The following is a 23575-nucleotide window of genomic DNA, read 5'->3' as shown; positions in this document are numbered from 1 at the left end:
TCAGCACGCCCCCTGGTGGGCGGGATCTCACCTGCTGTGCACAGTGTGAGGGTGGTCAGCACGCCCCCTGGTGGGCGGGATCTCTCCTGCTGTGCACAGTGTGAGAGTGCTCAGCAACCTGCTTGTGAAGGGCTCAACTACAACTTGAACTTTACCTTAGAAGCAAAAACAATGTAACCTAAACATTTGTACCCTCACATTAATCTGAAATTTTAAAGAATTTTTAAAAAAAAGAAAAGGAAGCTTCCCTGGTAACACTTTATAAGGCTCTTGTCCATAAATTTATCCAAAGTCATCTGGAAGTCATTTATGTTAATTGCACTCACCATCTCAAAGAATAGAGTTTTGCAGTTGTTCCTGCTGGCTGCTCTTCCTTTCAGACCTTTAGAAGTTCTCTCGCTCATCATCCCTTTTGCCTCTGTGACATTTTCCTGACTTGCTCCCTCTGCTCCCTCCCTTCCCTTTCCTCTACAATTTTTGGCTTCTGTCCTATCTCTTCTCTGCTTTAGCTTTCTGGGCCCAAATCCAGTTAGTCTGTTGTCACTCAGTCATTCCCCCCTTTCTCATGATGTCTGTAACTGTCCTCCTGATCCTTTCCCCACCCACTATATTCTTTTGAAGGTCCAGAGTAAGTAGATTTCACAGGCTCTTTCAGACATGAAAGCTTTGATTGGGCAAATGATTTTGGAGCTACTGTGAAAAATGAGTTGAAAGAAAGAAATGAGATAGAAAGTAACAAAGCTTTTGCAGTGCTGTGGATAAGGGGTGGTAAGACCCACTGCCAGGAGGGAGGTGTGTGTAAAATGGGCTGTGATGGAAAAAATGAAGAAAAATGTGGGTTACGATCCAATGTTTCCCACCAGCCAGTTAAAGGTCCTGGGCAAATCACTGAGTCTTAGTGATTTCAGTTCCAAGATCTTCTTGTTTCAAGCTTCAGAGGAGATTCATTTTGGTTTGCAGGAGATGCTCCAGAAGTTGCTGTCATTATAATCTACATCTGGGGCAATTCAGTGATAAAAGAGACACAGAAAATAAAGGAGAGAAGAATTGAAGGATCTAGTAAATACATTTGTATTTTGGAATTCCTTTTCCTAATTAAAGAATTTAATTAAAGAATTAAAGATTTGGGGCAATTAAGTTGAAAAGGGAGATACAAGAAATGAAGGAGAGAAGAATTAAAGTCGAGCTGATAGATTCAGTTTGAGAGATTGGGACAATAGGATTATGTGTTAAATTATTTCTGCTTCTCTAAATTTCTAGCTTGTAATTTGTAATTTCTAATTTGTAATCTGCCACAATAAAATGGGCTTTTACTTTATATGGAAGAACTTAGCCATCTTTGAGAGGATATGTTTTGGACAATCTTATCCTATCATCTGCCATTGGTAAGCTTCTCTGTGTAGGAAGTTGGGGTTGGTGGGGTAGTAATTGGAAGAAGAAGGAAAGAGGAAGAGGGAGGCAGAGAAGTGGGCGGAGGAAGGGGGAGGCAGAGAGGCAGGCGGAAGAAAAGTGGGCACAGAGGGTGGCAAAGGCAAGGAGCTGCACACTCCTTCTTTTTGATTCATGGCACACACTTTTCTGAGTTTGCTCCAGGGTGTTTTCAAAGAGCGACGGGTTTCCCGCTGACTATTGACTCTGCTTTACAATACCTGTATTTTGTCCTAGTTTGTTTTCTGAAGTTGAGTAACAAAGTGATGGATTTCTGTAAAGTGTTCCCTCTCCAAGAAGACATTGATTCCTATTACATTGTGGCTTAACCCACAGATACTTCCAGCCAGGATTTATGTTCACTGTTCAGCTCTAAGCCTATCACCATTTATCCTTTTCTAAATTATTCCTGCCCAAAGGAGAGATTTTGCCAATGTAAAATATGAATATAGTCTTGCATTACATACAATTATTATATTTTTGTGTTTTGCCTTATCACTACCAATACAGATTTTAATAAAATAAATAAATCTGCCTTCAATGAGGAAGGAGCACTGGAAGGAAGCAAGGCTGGGGGTGGGAGCTACAACAATGGTTCCAGATAGGAGGAGATGGTGGCCCCTGCTGAGCTGTTTGCAGTGAAGATGGAGATGGAGGGTGAATTCAAGAGAAGGTAGAGGTGAAACAACTTGGGGTTTCCATGCAGTTGGTTAAGAAGGAGAAAACTTGAAATACGGGGTAAGTGAGAGTGTCAGTTACTGGCCTAAAGCTGCTTCAAAAGGATTGAGCTGGGAGGTGCAGTTCGTAAAAGAGGAATCCGGGTCATCTAGGAAATAATCCAGTATAATTTATACTTCTGTAATGATTGCCAGAGAAAAGAATTTACAAAGCTAAGAAACAAAAGCACAGGAATCTTTTCCTAGGCCATTATAATCTACTTCATGAAACCATAAAATATGTGTTCAGGCATCATATTTTTACTACTATGACCAAAATATTAAGATTGGGATCACATTTGTATGCCATTTGGCAGGAGTGGGACAGCAGATGAAGGAGAGCCCCAGGTTTGAAGGTCAGAGGACAGAGCAGGCCTACAGGAGCCTTTGAGCCTCCTCCTCCTACTCTACCCTCTGCAGTGTCTCCACTTCCACGGTGAAGGGAGGCATTCACCTGGCTAAAGTACTCATACAGGGATGAAGGAGGCTGAACCCCCTCAGAGATCATTTCCATCTGAAGGTGGTAAAAATGAAAACAAGGAGTGGCTGGGAAAGAAATGGTCAGAGCTTGCATTTTTTGGCAACCTGACAACTGTTTTACAAGAGGGCCAAGCGTTGAAACTTATTCTGACTGCGTAATTCATTGACAAGTCAATTGGAATTTTGTTCTTTAATATATTTAAACATTTAAAGAAAAAAAAAAGAAAATATTTCCCAAGGTCCTAACCACTACAACTATTTCTATTTTTATATGTTATCTTTCAATTGTGTAATTTTCACATATTTGTAATCATATCTTCAAATTATTCCTTTTCTTTCCCAAAACATGTGGGAGTTAATGCAGCAAATAACCTTCTATACTAGAAAAGAACTAAGGGAAGATATGTCTTAATTAATTGGATCCAGAGAAATCTAAAGGAAAAATAACAGAGGCCCAGTCACCATAAGTGACATACATGTGGGCCGAAGGGACGTTTTGAAGCATGTCGCTGGTTATTTGCCTGCTGTTCAATTCCTAGACAGATGTGGGTTTTTCCCCTTTATTTTCTGCCATGTGTTTTCTTACCTGAAATATCTTGGCTTCTCCAAATAACCCAGATTTTTTAAAAACCTCAGACCTATTTTGACCAAATAACAAAACCTACAAAATTCTTTTGAATGATGCTGTTTGTACTTCCCATGTTTGCAGGTTGAGGGAAAAAACACTGGATGAGCCAGAGCCTGGTGCCAGCTCCCCTCTGCCTAGGAGCTCTTGGACAAGTCATTTAACTTTTACAAACCTGATTTGGTTATCATTTAAGTAAGATTTACAAAATCGTTTCCTCCTTACCTCTCAAGAGTGTTTGGATCAAAACAACCAAATCTGGGAGAACACTTCATAAGCTTTATCACAGAATACAATGTAAACTATTGCATGAGACCAGATTATATGACTGAAATGTAATTGCATTGTCTTCTCCCAGCTATCATTTTTGAGCAGCTCAACTGAATTTAGGAAATAACTGATATGTGGGATGATGTGTGTGTGCACCACTGTGGCCACAGAGCATACTTAGCCGTTATGATTCATGGTGTAGTGCCATTCACAAATGGAATGCTTCAAATCCAACAAGGTGAGCTACTTTCAGACTTACAACAAAGAAAAAAAAAGGTAACTATTTTATAAACTTCATACAAGTTTACTCCTTTATCTTGTCTCTTGCACAGAAGTTTCACTCTCAGAAAGCACTGACCTGACTTACTTGAGAGAGCAAAGTGTTCCTGTTTTCTCCTTATTTTGGAATTGCTTTTCTTCTGTTGTTATCATATATAGACTTATTTTAGAATGGCATTTTTTTTTGTTAAGACAGAGTCTCACTGTCACCTGGGGTAGAGTGCTGTGGTGTCATAGCTCACAGCAATCTCAAACTCCTGTTTCAGCCCTCTGAGTAGCTGGGACTCCAGGTGCTTGCCACCATGCCTGGCCAGTCTTTCTTTCTTTCTTTCTTTCTTTCTTTCTTTCTTTCTTTCTTTCTTTCTTTCTTTCTTTCTTTCTTTCGAGATAGAATCTTACTTTATCACCCTTGGTAGAGTGCCATGCATCACAGCTCACAGCAACCTCCAACTCCTGGGTTTAGGCAATTCTCCTGCCTCAGCCTCCCAAGTAGCTGGGACAACAGGAGCCCCCCACAACGCCTGTCTATTTTTTTGTGGTTGTTATTGCAGTTTGGCCGGGGGCCAGGGTCGAAACTGCCACCCTCAGTATCCACCTGCCTGGGCACCCCAGAGAACTGGGATTACAGGCTTGAGCCAAAACCCTGGACCAGAATGGCATTTTCTTAACCAAAGTTGTTTTACTTTGAACATAAAAGCAAATTAAACAGATCTCTTATCTTTTATCTTAAAATAAAAGATTCCATCAATAAAACTTGATGGAATCTATGTCACCTTGGATTATCTTAACTTATTGGTGTAAGTGTTCGAGTATTATTAGAAAATGTATCATGAATTCAAGCCGGATATATTAATAAAGGTTTTATTTGGTTCAGTTGACATAGGGAGAGAATGTCCTTACAGATGGTGATGGTTAAGAAATAAAAAGCTTAATCCTAGCACTCTGAGAGGCCGAGGCAGGTGGATCCCTTGAGCTCAGGAGTTCAAGACCAGCCTGAGTAAGAATGAGACCCCCATCTCTCCTAAAAACAGAAAAATTAGCCGGGTTTGTTGGTGGGCACCTGGAGTCCCAGCACTCTAGCCTGGGTAATGGAGTAAGCTCTGTCTCAAAAAGGAAAAGAAAAAAGAAAAGAAAAAGCTACAAATTATTTGATACTCCTGATATTGAAAAGAGCTTGGGCCTGTTTTAACAAAGAGAGTGTAGGGAAGAGAGGCCATATGATTTCCCAAGTTAAGTTGCAAAAGCTGATGGCCTTGCCTCATACTCTTGAGATGCTCTCTTTAAGAGAAGATGGTCACGGTATAAAGAAGTCCTACTATGGGTGGCACCTGTGGCTCAAGGAGTAGGGTGCTGGCCTCATATACCCGAGGTGATGGGTTCAAACCTAGCCCCAGCCAAAAAAAAAGAAAATTTCAGGAAAAAAAAAAAAAAGAAGAAGTCCTACTACTCTTAGATACCATAGTGGACAGGCTTCTTTTAAGAGCTCCAAGGAGTGCTTAAGCTGAACTCCCAACCAACCGCCAGTCTCCAGTGAAGGTTTGGGAGTGACCGTCTGGGACACTTAGCCCAGCTGGGCCCCCAGCTAACATCTGGACCCAAATGCATGAGAGACTCTCCTAGCCCCCCATAAGAACTGCCTAAGCAAACCCTTCCCAGACTCCTGACTCACAATGTCACAAGCAAAATTAAATAAAACACCTCTAAGTTTGGTGACTACTTTTTACACAGCAATATTAACTAGAAGAGGGGCCCCTAAATTAATGTCTGTGGACCTTAGTTAGGTAGCTGGCAAAGCTAATGTGCAATTTTCAAAGACCAAAGTTCCTGCCTGTGGTTTTGTCAGTCATTAACCTGTGAGTTAGCCAAAGCATCATTTTAATGTCTTGATTTCTTTGCCTATAAAATAGGAATATCTATTACTTAGAGCTATTATAAAGTTCAAAGGAAAATACATGTAAAAATCCTTTCAAAAGAGAACATGTGCAAAGCATTGTCATTATTCTAGATTTAACTGAGAACTAAGAATTATAATGCTGTTATCTTACAGATTTTGTATTTTTTTTTACAAATAAAATTTTCAAAGAAACATTAAAGCTGTTCTCTTATTTTCCACTGTAATATTTATTGTTAGATTGAAGGATTGGATGGAAAAAATAGAAATTCAAGTCAAAATACATAAAAGCATATGCCTATCTAAAGCTTCATTTTCTTTCCTATTCTTACTGTGATATTACTCACCATGATGTCGTGTGGGTTTTAGGGGTGATTTGTACTCCTCATAAAATTTTCTCTCAGTATTATTAGAGCCCATTGAAGGATGCTTGGAATGGTCTGAAAGTCATTTATCATTTAGAATTTCTGATAAAACCAGCTTCTAAACACCCTGTCATATTACACTGCTAGAAAGCAACATAGTGAAAGAACATCTGGGAAGCGATCTTGGTGCTTTCATATTGTGCTGTTGTGGTAGATATCCTTAACGCTAGAACTGTTTAACATGTATCCTATCAAGACTCAATTGCCAAGATATCTTAGAAGTTATATTCCTACATTTTAATTCTGACTGTTTTCCTTGAATTGTAAATGAGCTGTTTCTAGCAAGCATGGCCCTTGCTGGTGCATCAGAATGGGCTTTATAAATCATTGGCATTTGCTAAGGTCTTTCAAGAGATGAAGGCTGCATTCTTCAGACTGGCTTTCTGGGCATTATGTGTGTATTTAGCTGGATTCCTTTTTCTGTTCAAGGAGACTTGCTGAGCAAAGAAACTGGCGTGCCCCTGGAATTAGTCTCAATGGGCTAAACGGCAGTTCAGAAAGGGAACTGGGCTTCTTTGCCCAACAGGTATTATTGTTTTCTAGAGTTGTATATTCCGCTGGACTAAGAGGAGGTTCTGAATTCTTACTGTCCTAGTGATGCCACATCATGAAGTCTCCAGCGTTTTGCAGAGGGTGTGTTGTTTGCCACAACGTTACATGTATGCACATTTGTGTATAACATACCTTGTACATATTTGGGTCTGATAAATATGCAGAAAATAAAGATACAGGTGCAGAGAGAATGCACATCTACCGATTTTCCCTTTTCAAAAGCAAATACTAACTTTAGAAGAGTAATTTCAGAAAATAAAACTCTTCCACCTAATGATTGGAGTCAGTCCTATAAAATTTGAGGCACATCAAATTTCAGATGACTTAGGTAACATTCTAGTTGCAGATTAATCTAACTTTCTGAACCTTGGCAGGTTTCTAGTAAATTTTTCCAGGAGAAAAAAGTGTATACACCAACCCCAACAGAATAAGTGTGTTATTTATTTATTATGTATGTATTTATTTATTATGTATGTACGTATTTATTTTAATTTTGTTTGTATTTATTATGTATGTATGTATGTATTTATTTTAATTTTGTTTGTATGTATTTATTATGTATGTATGTATGTATTTATTTTAATTTTGTTTTGAGACTCTATCTCCCTGGGTAGAGTGCCATGGCATCATCATAGCTCACAACAACCTCAAACTCCTGGGCTCAAGCAATCCTCCTGCCTCAGCCTTCTAAGTAGCAGATACTATGGATGCCAGCCACCAGACCCAGCTAGTTTTTCTATTTTTGGTAGAGACAGGGGTCTTGCTCTTGCTCAGGCTGGACTCCAACTCCTGAGCTCAAGGGTTCCTCCCACCTCTTCTTCCTAGAGTGCTGGGATTATAGGTATGAGCCACCACCTCCACCCTAGTATTATTTCTAACATAAACCATAAATTTCCATTCACCTTTCTCCCTCACCTGTTTCTAAAATTCTGCTCTTCTCACATTTTCTACAGAAGCAGATTTCCTAATGGAAAAATCAAAGAGCTAGCACCTGCTGTTAGCACAGGGGGTGAACACATTTGCAATTTGGAGGTGCAATCCATCTATCTCCCTGTAGATAACTGTTTCCCTCTCTATCCCCAGGGCTTCCTAATTCATCTCACATATCAAACCTGGTTACTCAGAGGCTGGGGTGTGTTTGTGAAGGACAGAGAAAGGTCTGTTTAGGGGCAATGTCTGCTGTCACATAGAGAAAATGCTACTTAGTGTTGGTAAACCTTTCTTCATTTCTCTGGGAGCGTTCCTTCTTTTCTCTATTTCTCTACATTGTTATTGCTTTTCGTGTGTTTTCTAACATTAAAGAAAGTACCACTGGATCTCCTGCTCTGTTTTCCCTTTCTACTCATCCAATGTACTCTCCTTTTTCTATTTGATGAGCCCTAAGCAATGAAATTCCTACACAGTCTCCACGGCTCCAGCAAAGTCCTTGTTCATTGCTCATTAGATTGAGGAGATTGGGCTGCAAATAGGAAGCATCTTGAAAATGACTAGGCCTGTCTTCTTATTCTGGCAATGTTCACATGCTGAGCTAAAGACACGGAGGACCAGGGCAGCTGAGCCATCTCTATTTAATACTTACAGACCAGATAAATGCTAACAGGAAGGCAAGACAGGAAATCTCAATCAAGAATGTTATTTTTTCGATGGACCTGAGATTATTTATATTTGCAAGAATTTGGGGGGCAATATAGAAAAAAATTTATATTCAATCAGTGCTGAAAATGATTCTGAAGTTTCTGTTTTTGACTAGAAATGGGAGGAAGGGGCAATAGAGAAAAGGTAGGTGACTTAAAGCTCTGACTGGTGTTCAGGGATGTGGTTCATAAGAAAAAGCAAACCTGTGGATACCAACAGGCAGAGTTAATGAGTGGCAGGGGTCATAGGGTCTGGAGAGACAGCATCAAATAAATCTGTCCTGCCTCTTCAGTTGACTCATTTGATGGGTAAGGTTGCCATCAGGACGGGTCAGTGAAGCATTTGACAGACTCCATGGAGTCCAGCCTGAGTCACAGGCCTTGTTTCCCTTTCCTGTATGTCCGAGCTGCAGCCGTCTTAGGCTGCTTCAAATTCATTTTTTCCTTCAGATTTTCCTTTTTCTGACATGTAGAATGAAACCGCTCCAGCTATCTCTTTCTTTTTCTAAAAATAAAAGTTGACATTTGCATGGTAATCCTTCAGCAAATTTGACAGAAACAAAAATGAATTCAAATTATTTCAAAAGAGTTTTACCTGTCTTTTAAAAAAAATTCTTGGAGACCCATCAATGACAAGGAATACCTTTCAAGCTCCCCCTCAAACAGTGTCACATTTACCAGGTGACATTTTCCTCTACCTTCACAAAACTTACGTGACACAGGAGTGTATCAGCAATATACTACAGGGGAGATAATTGGAATCAAGAAAGCTAATCCACCTTTCTGCTTCAACTGTCAGAGGAAAAAAATGAAGTCACAGCAAATACTTTTAAAAGCACAACAGTAGAATGTCAATTTCCTGACTCAGCAACCCAAACAAAAATGGCAAATCTCTTCACAAAGACCTTCGAATCTGCCACATCTGGTACTTGGTTGGCATAATGTACTTTCACAGCTAACTTGAATGGAAATTACAGAGAAAGAAAGATATGATAACCCCCTTATCCCCACCTCCAAGTGAGGAGATGACATAGTGCTTATAAGGGTATACTACTTAATAAACCCAGCTGCGTTAAAAGTATAAAAGAAGGACTTTGGTCTAACAGAGTAAAACTTTTAGGAAAAGTAATTCCAAATACAAGAAAGGACAATGATTTCCATATAATATTTGCAAAAAACAGTCACCTGGCCAGAATTAATCAGGAATCAAAATAGTTCTGGGTAAAAAGGATATCCTTAACAAAAAGATACACATACCTTCTCACCATCTTCCTTATGCCCTGAAACAAAGGGCTTAAGCAAACACAAACATTCTGGTTATAGAAATGTCCTTGTTTGTTTGAAAAAGAATCAAACAAACAAATCTGACTTGATATATACATTGTTTTTTATTTATATTATGTCAGGAAGTGGATCTTTGGGAGTATAAGTTATTTTGCCACAGACAATTCTCACAAGGCAAGCTTTCCTTCCTTCCCTTCCTCCCTTCTTCCCCCTTCTCCTCCTTCCTCCCTTCTCTCTCTTCCTTTCTTGTCTTCTTCCCTCCCTCTCTTCCTTCCTTCCTTTCTTCCTTCCTTTCTTCCTTCCTTCCTTTCTTCCTTCTTCCCTGCCTCTTTCCTTCTTCTCTCCCTCCCCCACTTCCTCCCTGCCTTTCTCTTTCCTTCTTTCTTTCTAGAAAGTCCCACCTTACCATAATATTACATGTGTTATTCCAAAAGTTGAAATTTCTTCTCTCACTGGAGAGAAAATATATAAATATCCACTAGGCTTCTAAAAGTGGCAGAAAACTGCAGTGGGGTAGTGAGTAGGCCAGCCAGCAGCTGGCAGTCCCATTGCCTGCTGTTTCCTATCCTGCCAAGGAAGAGAAAATGTTGTTAGATTCCAAGGTTGATTCATAAAAGTCTAGAAGTTAAAGGGGAAAAAAAAGGAAATTTAAATCCTTTATTATATTTTCTACTTTTATACTAAAGTAAAGCAAAAAAAAAATCTAGGAAGAAGATAGTTATGTGGAAAGTTGAATTTAACATTTTATAGAGTGGATTCTGCATCTGACCTATGGTCAAGATGGCAACCTCTTATACTTGTGAAAAGCACCCCAGGCATGAACGATTGCAGACTAATTCACAGCCTGTCATACCCTACTGCTTAATTGTCATATACTAGTGTAAACAGCCCATTTTTTGTCATGAATATGGTGCATTTGTTATGAAAGCTTTTAGGTAATTTATTCTACCTCTAACTGAAAGTTCAGAAAAGCAAGATCTATCTGCCTGCAAGTAACATGAATAGTAAATAAACCTACCTTCTCCTGCCCTTTAACTTTAAGCCATAAATGGGTGATGGGAAGTGGATAGATGCTAAGGGAACATTTAGAAGGGACCCCAGATATGGTTTAAGGGAGTCAGGGAAAGCACTCTGGAAGAAGTAATGATTTTTTTTTTTTTTTTTTTTTTTAGACAGAGTCTCACTCTGTCACCCAGGCTACAGTACCCTGGTGTCATAGCTCACAGCAACCTCAAACTCTTGGGCTTAAGCCATCCTCCTGCCTCAGCCACTTGAATAGCTGGGACTATGGGTGCCATCCACCAGGTCCAGCTAGTTTTTCTAATTTTAGTAGAGATGGAGGTCTCATTCTTGCTCAGGTTGGTCTTCAACTCCTGAGCTCAAGCAATCCACAGAACTTTGGTAGTTTAATGAACTTGCCTGTGGAAAGAGGATAGGAGAAAGGAAGTGAGCAGAGTCAAAGTTGGCTGCTATACCTGAGCATGGTTAAAGGCAATAGGAAGAATCCAGTAGAAGAAGAAATGTTAAAATAAAAAAAAAAAAAGATTGAGATACGTGGTGCGATGGTGCAAGATTCTTAGGGAAGGAAAAGAGGATGAGATTCAAAGCTTAGCTGGAAGGATTGTGGTCTTGCAAGTAGATAGATCTATATCTTAGAAAGCATTGAGAGGTTTGATGCATAGTTTAAAAGAGACTAGACTTTGTTATAATTATGGACAGATAAAGGAGAGAGAGACAGAGAGAGAACAGCTAGTACCTAAGTGCCCTAAAGGAAGAAATAATGTTTCCAGAGCCTGGGCACATAGGAACCATGGAGGAGGAGCCCTGGGGGAACTCTAAACTTCCAGAACAGCCCCTGGAGAAAAGCAGGCAGTGAAGTCTGAAGGGAGCCAAGAATAGCAAATATTCTGGTCTCTTTCCTTCTGTCCTCCACTCTCCTGCCACTGCCACTGATTTCTACTATAAGCTACAGAACTCAGCCACCTGAGTGGCATAAAACAGAAAAGGTAAGAGAGGATACCCCCAAAAAGTAAGGTCTAAGAGAACAGATGTCTTCTCAAGGAGACCTCAAGGATACACCTGTGAAGTCCTCCCCATGGTGACTCAGCTCTTAGGAATTTATAGACTTAACTTCCTGGGACCTGGAAACTTATGCTTCTATAAAAGCCTCTAGTTCTGTAAAAGCTGGAGTCCATGTCTCCAGCTTGATTCAAAGTGACGAATGAGAAAGGTACTCATGGGCTGGAACATTTTAGCCAGTGGGAAGTGTGGCCATTTTGAATTCTTCTGTGCCTTCACGCTCCACTGGCTGAAATAAAGCCCTTCCTCTTATAAACATGGTGCTTGGGTAAGGTGACCAGACGTCCCACCTTTGGTGAGACAGTCCCAATTTTTAACAATTTGTCCTGCATCCCGTGGAATTTTAAAAGTCCCAATTTTTGAAAAAAATGCACAACAAGCTAGGGAGGGGGGGAGAGGGGAGAATGGGAAAGGAAGGTACAGTTTTCAGCTGCTGAAAAGGTTAATGTAACTCCATTTGGTAATGAAGAGGTTAATGTAACTTCATTTGGAAATGAAAAGGCTAATGTAAACTCCCTACTCCCCTCCTGGGCAAGGTCATCCAAGTGGAATCAGTATCAGAAGGAGATTGGCTCCTTCCCTCAATTCTAGGCAAGGACAATTAGCTCAGAAGGAGCCAAACTGTCTGGAGCAAACAAGTAGGACCCCCTCCAGGGTCCCTAACTATAAACAGCTCAGCCAATAGCAGCCTGGCTGACAAAAGACCCGATGAAATTCCTCTATGCACTTTAAAAACCTCAGCTCACTTCACTAGGGGGTTGCCCTTCCTCAAGCCATGCTGAAGGGAAGAGTGTCCTAGGCATGTGCTTGCAAAATAAAGCACTTTTTGTCTTTACATGTGTGTGGTGGTCTCTCAGTGGCAAATCTGGTCCCAACACTGCCATGTGGCTATTTTGCCAGGATACAAGTTTTATATTATTTTTGTTAATTTTATAATGTTAAACTTTAATAATAACAAATAATTGTTGAGAACTGATTATCAAGAACTGTTTATCAAAGTTCGCATTGTTGATCAGTTGTTAGAATTTCACCACCATTGTTTGGACTTAATGAACAATGGCATTTTTTGGCATTGGCAACCACAAAAACATTTTGTAACTGTCTCTCAGATGATACACATCGCACTGTGTGCTAGTGCTAGTTAAACAAGTGATTAGGCAAGTAATTTATTTTTTTATTTCATGAATTTAGCAGACAGTACTTGTATTATTTATATTTTATAGTGGCAGGAAAAAGTCTAGCACCGGCCTTGAAAGTGACATTTACGACTTACAAGGTATCATTATTAAAAAAATATATTGATAAGGAAAAGGTTAACTCTTGAGTATTAGCAAAAATCACAATAGAGAACAAATGTTTAGAAATATTTCATCATTTTGGAACAAACCATGTTCCATACAATAATGCACTAAAAATTGTGGGATATGTGCTGTCCTTACCAGAAACTAATGCTGCGACTAAATGCGTTTTTTCTATGGTAAGTAAAGTGTGGACATCAGAAAAATCACAATTAAGTGTTGAGACTTTGAAAGCCATTTTATGTGTGAAATATAATTTAACAAATTCTTGTAAAAAATTTTCATGACCTTTTAAACAACAACAGCAATCTACTAAAAAAAATTCACTCAAACGAGAAAGAATAAAATGCCAAAGAATAAAATAATACTATACATAATTTTTTTTTGGCCAGGGCTGGGTTTGAACCCGCCACCTTTAGCATACAGGGCCAGCACCCTACTCTTCTGAGCCACAGGCACCGCCCTATACATAATTTTTTAAAATGTATTATATTTGTAAATTGTACTTATGTTGAAATTTAAAAAATATACATTACAATACTATTTTTGTGTTCTATGAAAATTTTTGTTGCTCCATAGACCAAATTTTTAATTAAGAACCTCTCCCCACGCACCCCCATCAATGGTGTCCCACTTTACCAATGTTAAAATCTGGTCACCTTATGACCTTATGTTTGGGTGCTCATTGGGTCTTGTCTTCCTGCAAGAAGCATAGGAGATGGGTGGATGGGAATATGTGCATCCTTATTAAAGCTTTAATCTTTGAATTTACTTGAATTTCATCTCTTGTACACACAGACAGGCCAGCGATCATGAAAACACAGCAACACTCCCATGGTTTCCCAAACTCATCAGTACAAACTACACTGGTCCTCCCCAACCCCCCAGATGCATTCTTTCTAGCCTTTTTCCTGCCTTGGGCAATGCCAACAACATATGTGCAGTTTCTCAGTTTAACACCCTGTCCTTCTCCCAAGCTCAGATTCAGTTGCAGAGTTCACTTTACTTCCCAAGTATTCCAAATCCGTTGCTATCTCTCTGTCCACATCAGCTAGTCACATCTAATGGCCACCATTTCCTCTCATGTAGATTATTCCAGCAGCTCCCTAACCAACCTTTCTATAGCTAGTCACAGCTCTTCCTTGATCCAGTCTCTAAACTACCACTAGGACAATCTTGTTCTAACTCAAATATGATAGCTATAATTTTTTAGTAATGACATTGGTCCTAGGGGCCAAGGCTGATCCTTAAGACAGTTTGAAATGTGTAATCCTCTTGTCCTTGCTGACATTGCAGACTCCATTTTTCACAACTCCCCGCACCTCCTACTCAACTTCCAGCCATATTTCTTTCTTTGCCAGGATAATGCCTCAGCACTCTCCACCCTTGCTTTAAACATCATTACTGGCCAGGCTCAGTGGCTCAGGCCTGTAATCCCAGCACTCTGGAAGGCAGAAGTAGGTGGATCTCCTGAGCTCAGAAGTTCAAGACCAGAGTAAGCAAGAATGAGACCCCCCAGTCTCTACAACTAGCCAGGCAGTGTGGTGGGTGCCTGTAGTCCCAGATGCTGGGGTTGCTGAGGCAGGAGGATTGCTTGAGCCCAGGAGTTTGAGGTTTGTGAGCTATGATGCCAAGGCCCTCTAGCCTGGTGACAGGATGAGACTCTGTCTCAAACAAACAAACAAACAAATGTTGTTGGCAAACTAATGGGTTAGATCTATCTTGCTGCCTATTTTTGTATGGTCTGTGAGCTAAGAATGAATCCTACATTATTAAAAAATTTGAAAAAGAATGAAAAAGACTATATTTAGGACATAAAATAATTATCTAACATTCATATTTCAGTGTCTAACAGTAAAGTTGCACTGGGGGCACAGCCACACTCTTTTACTCATGCTGATGGCTGTATTTGCACTACAATAGCAGATGTGACCTCAATCTCCAAAATATTTACTATATGACCCTTACCAGAGAATGTTTTGTCAGCTCCTGTTGTAAGCCAGTAACTTTTGAGTCCATTTGTTACACAGCCATCAATAAGCAGCTATAATTGAAGTTGGAATTCAATGCTCATTTTGCAAATGGAATCTGTAAGAAACACTTTTAATATAGTAATTGAATTCTCAATCATGTACCTTTTTAGTTAGGACTCAAGAGGAAGCTCACAACGGAAAAAGTTTAACATTGAATTTTCTGGATTTTTTTCTCATTTATTGCATAAAATGGCAATGTTTTATTCCAGTAGGGAAGAGGATAAATGTAGCCTCCCTCGTAGCTGGGACTAGAGGTGCCCACCACTATACCTGGCTAGTTTTTTATTTTTAGTAGGTAAGGGATTCTCACTCTTGCTCAGGCTGGTCTCCAACTCCTGAACTCATGGGAGTTCTTCTACCACCTTGGCCTCCCCAAGTGTTAGAATTACAGGTGTGAGCCACCTTGCCTGGCCAATTTTCATTAATTTTAATTCTTTGAGGGGCTAAGAATTAAAGAACATAGGAGGGTGATATTCCTGTTCCCCATGATGCCTACCGAGGTTACTGGGTAGGACGCAACTTTAGACACAACACCCTGGAGGGTCTGAGATAGTTTTATTCCTGTTTCTGGCAACTTGATGGCAACACCTTGAAGGGCCGGGGTCAGCTGGGACTGTGACTGCAATCGCTGAGGTGGTTTTCAGAGAGACTTTGGATTACCAATATACATTTTGACAGAGGGCAAGATATTTTCCACATGTCAAAGGAGTCCAATTTTGAGAGGAAGGTATGATGTTTATCAGCATTAACAAAGTACAGTGGTGTGGTGGGACACGTGTCTTAGCTTCCTCATAAGAAAGTGCTTATGCTCATACAAGTTGTCAGGTTTGTACCAACTGTTCACCTTTCCTCTCATCATATTCTTTTTTCTTCCTCCTTCAATTGCCTCTCCCTTCCCATTCAGAACAAGCCTGCGGAGTAAATGCAGAAGCATAATCCTGCATTAATTTACGGATCATGGTGTGGCTCACTGGCAATGAAATGCTCCCCTCCCATGAAATCCTAATCACTTTCACAGCCAGCAGGTGCTGGAGTTAAAGCATTTCCAGTGAAGTGAACAAGAACATTAAATAAAACCCAGGCTCTGGACTGGATGCATTTAAGTCAGGAAGAGGAAGGTACTGTGTTACTGATCAAAGTCCGGCCCAGGGAGGCAACTCTATTTGGCTTTAACTCAGTGGGAAAGACGGTAACTTCAAATCCATGGTCAGTTCAATGCAATTTATGAGAGACTTACCTAGTTATTTCTGTCTTGCAAAGCAAGAAGAGAGGTTCGGAGCTGGTTTATGAAAAATATCCTAGGTGAAAGGGATATATAAAAATTGCCCCATGCAACTTCTTTCAACTGTTCCTGACCCTTTGAGCCACTCTGCTGAAGCAGATCAGAATCTCTGGAGAAGGGAAAGCCCTCCAGGTTTGAGTGGCTGGCTCTGTTCTCATTTCCAGATGAAAATTTCTCTCTCATGTGGCATAAGTGGTGGGAAAAATCCTCTCTATTAATTACAGATTGACCAGGAGTTGCCTAAATGAAGGCAGGTTTGTGGAAAACTCAAATGAAATGTGTGGAGAATAATGGATTTCCTGAATACACAAATCAATGAGAATGACCCTCTAAAATCTAAGGGCAATAGCTATAAAGTTGTCTTCAAATACATTGTGAATCCAAAATAAACTGAATTAAGGCATAATTGAAAAGTCATATGACTAAGTTTAGTTCTGATGATCGATTACACCAATCCAAAACAAATTGTGAAAGCTGCCAAAAATTTTCCATATATCTTAAACAGAAGGGGGCTGTTAAATCTAATAGAATGGTGAAAAGAAGATGAATGGTAAGCCAAAAACTATAGACAATCAAAAAATTACTGAGGCAGTATTATATTAGGGTTTGCAATGCCTAATATGAACACCTTGGCAGGAAATGTATCTTCTTAATGATATTCAACATAGAGTAATATTAGAATCAGCTTGCTTTCTCTACATTCAACTTGTGGTGTCAAACAGAATATGGCCCATGTTAATTTTACATGAAGTCCTGATTTTGAGTGCAAATTTTACCTAAAAACTAAGATTTTATAAGCAATAGAAAATAGGTTTGGTAATACATAAGTATAATAGCATAGACATTTTTAGAATTAAAATAAAGATGTTAACATTGCCCGTGTTACCACTTCTAAGTTTAGTACAATACAGAGATACTATGGTTTGGGTTTCAGACCACCACGATGAGTCAATATCACCATGAAGAGAGTCTCACAATTGTTTTTGGTTCCTACATATCAAAGTTATTTTTACTCACTCTACCAAGGGTGACATAGTGAGACTCTGCCTCAAAAAAAAAAAAAAGTTATTTTTACAGTATACGTAGTCTACTGAGTGTGCAATAGTATTATTTTTAAAAAGACCCTTACCGACTGGGGTTGGAGGGCAGTGATACTGAAGCCACATGGGTGGCTGTGGCAATTTCTTAAAATAAGACAACAACGACATTTGCCATATCAATTGACCCTTTCACGAGAGATGTCTATCTACGTAGCAAGTGATGCTGTTTGATAGCGTTTTACCCACAGTAGAAGTTCTTTGAAAAATTGAAATCAGTCCTTTCAAACTTTATCAACTGCTTTATTAACTTGTCACTAAGTTCATGCAATATCCTAAATCCTTTGTTATCATTTCAACAATGCTCACAGCATCTTCACCAGTAAATTTCATCTCAAGAAACCACTTCCTGTTCTCATCCATAAGAAACATTCATTAAAATCTTTTCACGAGATTACATCAATTTGTTCACATTTTCAGGCTCCCTTTCTAATTCTAGTTCTCTTGACTTCTCCATCTCGTCTGCCGTTACTTCCTCCTCTGAAGTCTTGAGCCCCTTAAAGTCAGCCCTGAGGACTGGAATCAACTTCTTCTAACTCCTGTTAATATAAATCTACATCCCGCAAGAATAGCTACAAGAATATTTCATAAGCAAAAATCTCCAATCCCTTGCCTTCTTTCAACTAGTTTTGTCATAATCATGACACAAATAATTCCATTTTACAAACAAAGCTGTTCTAGAATGTCTGCTAATGGTGTACTTGAAAGCCCTTTTTGTTTTGACAAGTCAAGTTCAAATAGTATTTGTGGGCATGAGAACATGGTTTGTTTTTATCCCTGGAAAAGTTTCGTGCCATGATATTTTAAAAGAAATACTGTCTAGAGTTTTGACAGTGCTCTCTGCTGATAATCCTTAACCAATTAAAAAGGACCCACCAGAGGCCTTTTTCATAAAAGATTTACAGAAAAAGTCACAACATAGTTGAATTCAAAATGAAGAGTATAAAGATAAGTGAGCAATTTTTGAATAATAACGTATTCAGTAAAAGATAAAACTTAGCACCTCAAAATACAATGGGAAAGCATTAAAAAAAGATATCTTGGGAGACATTTCTCTCCCTTAACAACTCTTTAGAATAAACAGATTTCTTCAGGGTTACTTTGAAAGAAGGTAACATTTAATAGGTAACTGGGTCAACAAGCCTACTGTTTTGAAATGGTTCTCCAGAGACACACACATCTTGCCCCCAAGCAAGAGCATCATTTTGATAATTTGAGAAACAAAAAACTGTTAGTTTGATTGTCTTTAGCTGTGCTGACACCAGTAGAGGAAGAAGCCAGTTTATTTATTTCTAAGGGATGCTGCACATCAGGGCCTGCATTAATGCTGCTTTCTGCCACCCAATAAATATTCATTTTCAGAACATGATGTTACTTTTGCAAGATTTGGTACTTTATGTTTATTTTCTTCTAAAGTTAAGGACAATAGCAGTAGGAAATGGGATTTATAGCAGGAAACGGGAGCCATAGAATTCCAGAACATTGATTCTGCAGGAGAGAATAGGGGAGGGAGGGGAATTAGAATACATTTAATTGTTATCAGGATGTTAGGTAGTTGCTTCATCATTTATAACTGCACAATAACCTTACATGCTGTTTCCCATTCGGGGTGTCTGGGGAGGGGCCTGAGATCTTGCATTTTATTTCTGAGACAGAGTGTCACTCTGTCACCCTGGGTAGAGTGCTGTGGCATCATCATAGCTCACAGTGACCTCAAACCCCTAGGCTCAAGAGATCCTCCTGCCTCAGCCTCCTGAGTAACTGGAACTATAGGCACCCACCACCATGCCCAGCTGGTTTATTTTTAGTAGAGATGGGGTCTTGCTCTTGCTCAGGCTGGTCTCAAACTCCTGAGGATCACTTCCTCCCACCTCAGCTCCCCAGAGTGCTAAGATTATAGAAGTGAGCAACTGTCTCCAGCCTGATCCTGCATTTTAAATAAGCTCCCATGAGAAGCTAATGATGTTGGTTTGGCTACTACTCTGAAAACAGCTAGTCTCTAGAGCACCCTCCTTGGATCAGTTGTGGAAAACCTATTCTGAGAAGGAAGACCTTGAGATTGCCTAACTAGTTAATGGCAGAGCTGAGTTTGAGTTAGTGTTGATGCCAGAAGGTAAGTTCGGAGGTAGCTCCCTGCTATTCCCCAACAGCCCACCATTAAAAATGAGTGCACTTGTTGTGCAAACTCAGCTACAAGAAGCCCCTAGCTCCCCACCCACTCCATTCCAGTTAGATTGCAGTTCCTTCCTTCTGTGTGGAATTCTGGAGTCGTCACTACCCTGACTCTGTGTTCTGGCTTCCAGTGGGGCCCATTTCTACTGTAACTCAAGTATATGCATCTCCAAGTGGGGTACACAAAGCAGCGGCAGAAGGGGGCACTGTGATTTGTCCACAGCAAGGGTCACAGTCTCGACTGTCTCTGTGGTCAGGCTAGTCACGTGCAGGATGGAGGCAGGCTTGCTGGGGCACTGACAGACCCATGGGCTGCTGCTGACCACCACCACCTGCAGGGCAAGTGGAACTGTGCAGAGAAGTGTTTTTTGTTTGTTTGTTTTTTAAGAGCAGTTCTAGGTTCATAGCAAAATTGAGCAGAGTACAGAGTCCCTATGTACTCCTTTTCCCATCCCCAGTTCCTGTTAGCAACATCCCCCACCAGAGTGGCACGCTTGTTACAACTGATGATCCCAGGCGGATGCGTCATTACCACCGAGAGTCCACAGTTTACAGGAGGGTTCGCTCCTGGAGTTGTGCAGCCTGTGGGTTTTGACACAAGTACAGTGACATATATCCACTACTGTACGATCATACAGAGTCATCTCCCTGCCTGAAAGTCCTCTGCGCTCCTTGCATTCATCCCTGCACTCCTGCCAACCGATGGTCTTATTGTCCCCATGATGTTATGTTCCCCAAACCACATGCAGTTGGAATCCTCCCGTATGAAGCCTTTTCAGATTGACTCCGTTCCCTTAGTAATATGCATTTAAGATTCCTCCATGTCTTCTTCTCACGGTTCAAAAGCTCCCTCCTTTTAGCACTGAGTAACCGTTCATTCTCTGGATGTACTGGGGTGCGTTTATCCACTCTTCTAAAAGTCATTGCCATACCCAAGGCCTTCTGGAATGATTTTCACAGGTTTTGTAAGTTAATTTTTAAGAGGAGCTGAGCTTACGTTCTTTGTCCAACTCACATTTTTGCATGTGGATTTGCAGTTGGTTTTGTACCATTTGTTGAAAAGACTATATTTTTCCTTTGTATTGTCTTTGTTCCTTTGTCTAAGATCAGGTGGCTCCATTTACGTGGGTCCGTTTCTGGCTCTTTATTCTGTTCCCTCAGTCTGTGTATTCTGTCACCAGTACCACAGTATCCTGACTCTGTAGCTTTAAGTCTTGGAAGTTGGGTGAACTTCCAACTGTTCTCCTTCAATATTGTGTTAGCTATTCTTGGTCTTTTGCCTGTCCATATAGGTTTCAGAATCGGTTTATCAATATACATGAAATGATCTGTTGGTATTTTGAATGGAATTTTATTGAATCCATAGATCAAGTTGGAAAGACCTGACATCTGGACAATATTAAGTTTTGTTATTTGTGAATATGGAATCTCTCTCGATTTTTAGTTTTTTATAAGGGAGAGATTGCCACTTTCTTCATATAGATATTATACATATTTTTGTTAGATTCGTACCTAAATATTTCATTCTTTTTCATACTAATGTGATATATCCATATATATATATATTTTTTTTTTTATTTCAAATTTCCTTTCTGTGTTGTATTATTGAGAGCTCAGCACTTATCCTGAGGCCATGTCAAAAGGAAAGAGAAATTAATTACATTGCTGGCAAAATGGGAAAACAGCAGACTATTGTCTCCAAATCCAAATTCTTGCTTCTGAGCAGAAGCACAGAGCGTTTTAAGGTCCTGATTAATTCCATAATCCCATCTTTGGCTAAGACTATCTTGTGGCCTCCATCCAGACAATTCCCTTGAGCTGTGGCACAAAAAACAAGAGCCATTCCCCTTCCCCTCCCTACCATGGGACTGAGGCAGGGATACAGGTTTCAGTTCCCAAATAGCTGGGGAGACAAAAAACATTTTTGCCATTTGTTTCCCAGGCCATTCCCTCTGTAACAATTACTGGTGTGTAGGGAAGTGATTGACTCCTGTATACTAACCTTAAATGCTGCTCTTTTGCTATACTGCTTATTAGTTCTACGAAATTATTTTTGTTCATTCTTTTAGATTTTCTACATAGATGACAATCATTTATGTCATCTGAAAAAGTTTTTATTGTTTCCTTCCCAATCTGCACACCTTTTATTTCCTTATCTTAGGCTAGCTAGGATCTCCAGTACTATATTGAAAAGAGTGGAGAGAGGCAAAATCTACCAACACTACTAACATGGTCACAGTGACATGGATCGGGTTCTGTAGAAATTCATGTTCAGTCTGCTCTGAGACCTCAGGGCTAGTTGGCCTTTCTTTTGCACACCACGGCCAGCCCCTCTTCTGTGTAGAACAGCAGCCAGAACAAGTTCCATCATTTTCCTGAAGTGGAGCTGCAGGCCTGATTTGTTCTCTCAGTGTACAGTTAAGTTCTCAAACTTATCCTAGAAGAAGTATAACCTACCTCATTGCTGAATATCAGTATAGTCACCAGATGGTCAAGGGGAGGACTTCAAATTTAATTGTCTGATCTCATATTTTAAGAAAATGGGAATTCAAAGTTATAAGGATATAATTTACATATACATACATATACATATATACATATCCAAATTTCTCTAGCATATTGTGAATAAACTGGGTATCATATCTAACCTGGAATTTGGGAACTTTACTGCTAATCTTGAAGAAAAAACAAATGAAACACCAGACTTTTGCAGGATAGAATTAACTATAGTTTTTGCACCCTTGGTAGGATAAGCATACATAACAGGCAGAGACAGGTGACCTGCCCCGGACACAAGTTATTTGGCCTTCTAAATTATAAGCCACTTCTAAGCCTCAACTTACTCATCCATAAAATATATAGGTGTTAGACTTTGTTATCTTATCTCAAAGCTGTGTTCTAGTTTTAAAATTCTGTTGCTATTAACCACATTTTATAAAGTTAGCTTTAATGAGCCTTGATATACTATCAAAGTAACATAATGTAAGATTTATAAAAATTCTAGAAAGCAGCTTATCATGGAATCATCAATGATCTTTGTTTTTGCAGTTTTTGGCTGGGGCTGGGTTTGAACCCACCACCTCTGGCATATGGGGCCGGCGCCCTACGCCTTTGAGCTATAGGCACTGCCCAATGATCTTCTTATATCCCCCTTCCCTCCGTATAAGAAATCACTTTCTTTTTTTTTTTTTTTTTTAATTGAGAGAGAGTCTTACTCTGTTGCCCTGGGTAGGGTATAGTGGCATCATCATAGCTCACAGCAACCTCAAGTTCCCGGGCTTGAGCAATCTTCTTGCTTTAGCCTTTGAGTAGCTAGGACTACAGGTTCACAACACAACACCCAGCTGGTGTTTTTCTACTTTTCATAGAGACTCACGGTCTCATTCTTGCTCAAGCTGGTCTGGAACTCCTGAGCTCAAGGGATCCACCTGCCTCGGCCTTCCAGAGTGCTGGGATTACAGGTGTGAGCTGTGCCGGGCCAGAAGTCACTCTTGATTTCTCCTGGTGGTAGTCTCCATGTCCTTAAAAGAGAAGTGATGCTTACACCTCTTTTTTTGATTAATCAAGTGTAGACAAAGAATATTTGGTTCACATTCCCCACTGGAGATAAATCACTGTAGTGATGTAGCTCATTTCTTGATTACCAGTAAATCCTTTTATGCCTGTTCTCTTTGATTTCATAGCATCTCCTGAGTTCCTGTACCAACTGTGCTATTTTGCTCGTTTTGTATGTCTTCCTTACAACCCTAGCAGACATTGATATCAAGTAAATTCCCTTTGTATACAGCATCACCAGCAACCAAACAGGAAAAAAATTATCTTTTTACAAAAAAAAAGCAACATACTTGTAGTACTGCAATATTACTTTAGTCAAACATAGAACTGTATAAACCTACTTTCAAAGCTAATGCCACTTCTTTCTACCTTAGATTTATAGGGAAATCACTTCTCTCAGGAAGAGTGTGAATGGAAAATACTCTCAAAAACCCCATGGACGGTTTCTGTAGGGTCAACTCTTCACTTGCTGGGC

The sequence above is a fragment of the Otolemur garnettii genome, unplaced genomic scaffold, assembly GCF_000181295.1.
Source record: "Otolemur garnettii isolate 467f Iridium unplaced genomic scaffold, OtoGar3 scaffold00061, whole genome shotgun sequence".
In the NCBI taxonomy this organism is placed as follows: domain Eukaryota; kingdom Metazoa; phylum Chordata; class Mammalia; order Primates; family Galagidae; genus Otolemur; species Otolemur garnettii.
This window is presented reverse-complemented; position numbering follows the sequence as displayed.